Source organism: Phytophthora infestans, genomic scaffold (genome assembly GCF_000142945.1).
Source record: "Phytophthora infestans T30-4 supercont1.20 genomic scaffold, whole genome shotgun sequence".
Classification (NCBI taxonomy): Eukaryota; Oomycota; class Peronosporomycetes; order Peronosporales; family Peronosporaceae; genus Phytophthora; species Phytophthora infestans.
In genome coordinates this window covers 1174044-1180041 of record NW_003303739.1, presented here as the reverse complement: position 1 = coordinate 1180041, position 5998 = coordinate 1174044, and positions in this window count along the sequence as shown.

Below are 5998 nucleotides of genomic sequence, written 5' to 3'. Positions count from 1 at the left end.
CCTTTGCGGTTTGTTCGCCCGTTACAGTGACGGGAACTGGAGCAAGATGTACCATCTTGCTCAGCCGACACACGAACACCAAAATTCCGGTGTTGCTGTGTCCGTCGGCGGGAAGCCCAAAGATGAAGTCAAGACTCATCGACTTCCAACAATCAGCCGGTACGGGCAGGCTCTGTAGTGGAGCCGAAGAGTGCCCTGCGGGTTTGACCCGCTGACATGTTTCGCATGTCTTGACGTACCGGGCTACCCACTGGTATATGTGGGTCCACCAGAAGGACTGAGAGACCGACAGAAAGGTCTTCTCGCGGCCCAAGTGGCCGCTGGAGGGCGCGTCATGCGCCTCCGCGAGGATGTCGAACTTCAGATCCTCGTCGTTGGGTACAACCACCCGTGGAGGATCAGTGGGCTCCACCCGATAATAGAGGAGGCCCTCCTTCAACACATATCGGTGGAGCCGTGAGCGCTGTCGCGACGAGAGCCAGTCGGACTTCGCGCTCGTTCCGGACTTAAGGAACTTGACGATAGGCGCGACAGCCTCATCGTCCCGATACGCCATGCGTATCCGATCATATAGATCCGTTGTCACCCGCGTGATGTGGGCCAACTCATAGTCGGGACGCCCTAGAGAGGGCGTCCGCAAGCACGTTGAGCTTGCCCGGCTTGTACTCGACGCGGAAGTTATATTCCGCGAAGAAGGACAGCCACCTCTCCCATCCTTTGGGAGAGGTGAGGCGAGTTAGTGCCCGTCCTTAAGGACGCGTGGTCTGTGTAGATCACAAAGGGTCTAGAGCCCAGAAGGTTCACACGGAACTTCACAAGGGCATATTTTATTGCCAGGAGCTCCTTGTCATGGACAGAGTAGTTCCGCTGGGCGGCTTTGAGCTGCCGGGACTGGAACGAGATGACTCGTTCCTGTCCAGCCGTGTCGTCCTGCAGCAATGCACACCCGATGGCGTAATCGGAGGCATCGCAGACGACGCTAAACGGCTTCGTCTCGTCCGGCAGAGCCAGGACAGGGGCCTCTTGGAGACTGGCCTTGATGCTGTCAAAAGCATCCTGGTGCTCTTGTTCCCAGCGCCAGTCGACGTCCTTCTGAAGGAGGCTCGACTGTACGGAAACCCCATACAACCAGCGTTGTTCACTAGGATATCCAGTTTCTGGTGACGCTTTAGAAACTCATCGCTGAAGGTCTTGACGCTGCCTTGGGTGCTCGTGTCCAACGCGATCTCTTTTTTTGGATCCCCCTTGATCTCTTCTCGGAGGGCTTCAGCAGCAGCCGCACTTCTCTCAGGGTTGCGGCACGCCAGAACGACATTGGCGCCGTGATGAGCAAGTTCTAGCGCCGTGATGAAGCCGATGCTGGAGTTGGCTCCGGTCACGATGGCGACCTTGTCTTTCAGCGATGGAATGTGGGAGGCGTCCCACTGTCAGGGACCGAACGAGTTGAGGCGTCGGTTTCATCCTTCTTGCACGGCATAATGGCGGTTAAGGTGTGCTTGGCTGCTTGGTCTCGATTTGAAGAATGAAACCTCATCGTGTACTTGTCCTGACACAAGGACCCCTCGATTTATTATAGTCATCCTGATCATGTCAATGATAGAATGGAATGTGTTGATCTGACCCCATTCTATTTTCACTATTAATAGTGACCGCATAATCAATCAAAGCATCGAGTAAACGTGTTTACTGGACGTCCGTTGTAGAAAGTTGGACTACCGGTATTATAGTAGTGAAAATACGCTTACTTTATTAAAATCCAGTTTTTTTGTGGCTACTGTCATATCATACAGGGACTGATAGTAGCTATCTCTCTAAGTAATAGACCAGTATGTACTAATAACAAGCTAATAGATGTTTGCTATTCGTAATATTAGTTTGGGAAGCAGCCGAGACTAATACAAATTTGCGTGTATTACAAGAAGGTCACAACTGGATCATATTTGACTACTATCGGACTACTATCTGGGGTATGATTGGCAGAAAGTAGCATTATTGATTTTTAGCTTGTCTTAAGCCTGCAGCAGCATGTTTGGATTCGTTTCAAGCTCACTTTCATTTCTCCAGTCCTCCACCGACCACAAGCTCCTCGACGACCTTGTGTACCTTGCACACCTTATAAGGTGTGCAAGATACACACACTAACAACCTCGTGCCATCCCTGCATCAAATTTCGCTCTTTTCGAAATTCGTCGCAGCTAGTCCCGTGCGGTGCTGGCACGAGGTTGTAAGTGTGTGTACACTGCACACTTCAGAGCGAAATCGCGCGTGCTCACGCTTCATACCATGACACAGCATGACGGCAAAGCTGTCAGCTGTCTACCACCGAGTTAGATCGGCGCGCTCCTGGGCAAGCTTCTAGGCCTTCACGGCCTTTTCCGACACGTAAAAGTCAAGCGGGCGCTGATGGCCTGGATTTCGTCGCCCAGGTAGCTGCGCTTAAACGAGCAGACGGTGGATCGAGCGATACTCTTAGTGTGAACCTCATCTCCAGCCGAAGAAGTTCCTCAGCAAGTCGCTAGGCATGTAGAAGTTCCTCAGCAAGTCGCTGGGCATGTACGGCGTTAAGTATGGCGACACATTCGTGGACACGGCCGCTGTGGAGGCGACGTGGGGATGCCGAAAAATAAATTGGTGCTGCAATTATCGCAATAAGAAAGCACCAATTATCTATTGGAGGCTTTCTGGAGAGGAATTCCAATTATTTATTTTCGCTTTCGCTGTAGCACCAATAATCTATTGGGCGGTGTTCATCAGCCTTACATTCTTTGATACTTGTGCCCTCGCTGTGTGCCAATACCGGAATTCCTTTCTCAAAGGGCGCACTGATTACTAAATGTCTATAGAGGAGGCAGTGATTTGAAATACAGGAACATAGGAGGTACATACATTCAAGTTCAATTTACCGGCACATCAAATTCATTCTACCCCTGGATCGACAGCATTAGACTCAGTAGCCTGACCTACTGCATGTAGCACAACATCTGAAGGCATCAAGTAGCACAAGAACTTTAATAGCTAGTTTATCACCAGAGATTCAAGCTCCAAATTGTACAAGTACTGTTCGAAAACACATTCACGATGTTCACATTTTATAGCACCACGTTTTTGGTGGTGCTGAAAAGGCAGCTACAGTACCTCCACTCACATGATGTAAGTCTCGTAGCTAGCCACATAACTAACATCCAGTTTCATCTTGTTTTCACTAAGGATACCACTTTTTAACATCAAGATTTGTGATTGTAGCTGTATCTGGTTGCTTACAAACACCAAGTGAAGGAATAATTTGCCAACAACCCAGAATCTGAAGAGCCGCGTTCCTGCAAGTGTGCCCTTTGAGAAAGGATTATCCTGATCTCGGATTTCTGTGGTTTCATTGGCTAGCACTCCTTTCTTGAGATTGGGTAGGTGTGCCCTTTGAGATAGGAATGTCGGTATTGCTGCACCAATAATCTATTTTCTGAGTTGAGGAAGCTAAATAATCTATTTTGGTTTTGCCAGATCTCTAACCCAATTATTTATTTTCTGCTTTGATTAGCAATAGATAAAAATGCAATATTCGGCATCCCTGGTCAAGGGTGAGTCATACCCCAAACAGACGTTTGCTTACGATTAAAATTGTTTTTTACTAACTACGTAGTAAGCGTTTATATTAGTAGTACTTAAAATATTAAGGAATTGACCATGAGAGTAATATTGCTGGAAGAGTATTAGCACTAATGTCTTTAATATTGTGCTACTGTCTAACCTCCACCATATAAAAGTGGGAAGTGCCTACGCTCACCAGTACTATTGCTACGAAAACGGCCAGGGTTTGGTATCGGGGTAAGAGTATCTCATTTTTAGATTTTTGAGATGTTAGAGATTTTGCTGGCCACTCAGTTTGTAACGGGGTACGTAGCCCTAAGTGTACCCTGGTTACATGAAGTGTGACACTTCACACTTCAGGAGTATGACACGTCATACTCCGAGATATTTGGTACAAGGTACCAAGGTCGTTCAAAGCCAACCATTGGTTAAATGACATTGCATTTCTATAGGTAACTAACAGTTTGTATTAAACTCAAACTTAATCTACCTATAAATATACTCAGCTTACAATCTACCTTATTTGGGTCACTTCGCTCTCTTTAATAAAAGAGGGGACCTGTGAGCTGCCGTTCACTGAGAGTTTGTATACTCTCGGAAGATAACTTCCTCTTGCGTAAGGTGCTGTGTGACCCCGTCACACTTGGTAGCACTTGTAGTTAATCCACGCCATCGCGGGTAGACTACCTGAACCTCCGAAGTTCGTTGCCATGGATAGGAGCGACTTCTCCCATTTGAACGACTCTCAGTTCGAGTCGGTTCGGAAGATGGCAGGCATCTTCGGGATGGAGGCCCTGCAGAGCCTGGGGGTGTCAACACCGGCTGAGCAGCTCGAGCGCGTCAATACATTCGACGCGTACGAGCAGGGCCTCATCGCGCATGTGCGGGAGAACCTGCAGGCTCCGGCGGCGGAAGCAAATCCGCCTCACCCGAAGCCAATACGGCTGAAGGTAAAGCCGTATGAAGGGAAGGAAGGCGAGAACCTTCACTTCTGGGTCCGAGAAGTAGAGCTCGCGATGGACGCGGCTCTGATCTCGACCGAGCAACTGCGTGCTGCTTTTGCACTCTCCAACCTTAGCGGTCGTGCTAAGAGTTGGGTGTACACTCGGGAAGCAACATCCCCTGGATGTTTCACATCCTGGGCTCAGCTGTGCGAACAGATCCGAGCCGCGTTCCTCCCGGCGAACTACGAGTACCGCCAGCGTTCGCGCTTCCTCGCGTGTAAACAAGGAAGGCACGAACTGCACGAGTATGTGCAAGAGATACGGGAGCTCACGGCGTCCCTAGTGGGAAACCCACTCAATGAACACATCAAGATGACTGTGTTCATGTACGGCCTTCGAGTGGGCCCCGCACGCACTCAGCTGTTCCGGGTGCAGGCAAGCACCCTTGAAGAGGCGATTCAAGTGGCTCTTCAAGAAGTGTACAGCCATCGCCAGGCGCGTACGCCGGCCTCAGCGTGGCCTGGGAGCTCCTTGTCGGCCCCCGGTCGAACAAGCCCCAACGGACCAGTTCCCATGGAACTCGGGTCCGCCGAACAGCGTGACATCCGCTGCTTCGGCTGTGGGAAGATGGGCCACTTCAAGCGCGACTGTCCCGCGGAAAGACTCCGCAGACGGTCCTTCCCCAAGCCCGTCCGCAAGGGTCGCTGGCAGAAGCCAGGATCCCGGGGACAGGGGAACGCAGGGAACCAGTAGGGGCGGGGCGCCCTACTGGGGAAGAACTAAGTCTTCGTGATGGGTGCGCGGGTGGCGCGTACCACGGGGACTTAGCCCTTGAGAGTCTTCGCACTCTCGAATCGGCGAGGAGCAGCGGCGGGTTGCTCGTAGTACACGGATGTGTACGGAGATACGATCATCCCCTTAGAATCTTGATTGACTCTGGGGCGTCGAAGAATTTCGCACGCCGCCAGACGGTTGCTCGTAACAGCAACAAGTTGTCCGAAGCTTTGAGAGAAAGCAAGGGCAACGGGGACGGTGTCAGTGCGACTGGCCGACGGGAAGGTCGTCACTGTCCTTTAACGTCCAAGTGGATCTGGCTGTCAAGTTTGAAGACTTTGACAGCCTCGAACAGTTCACTGGTCTCGATATGGATCCCATATGATATGATCCTGGGCATGCCCTTGCTTGAGAAGCACGAGCCCTGGATCGACTGGCGAGGCAAGGCAATCGGTGCCAGCCGCCCTGCGCAGTCCGACAGAGCATTGGTGAGTCATGTTCCCACCTCTGTCAGGACCCGGGGCGCCCGCGAGGGCTGCCAGGGTACCAAAGCATCCGGCAGATGCTTGGGAGTCGTCGACGTATATGACGACTCCCAGGATATTTTGATGGTGGCCGCGCCCAGAAGAGGCGTCGGCCAAGTGGGTAACTTAGGTCCACAGGCGGGTAACTTAGCTCCGCAGACAGCTGCAGCT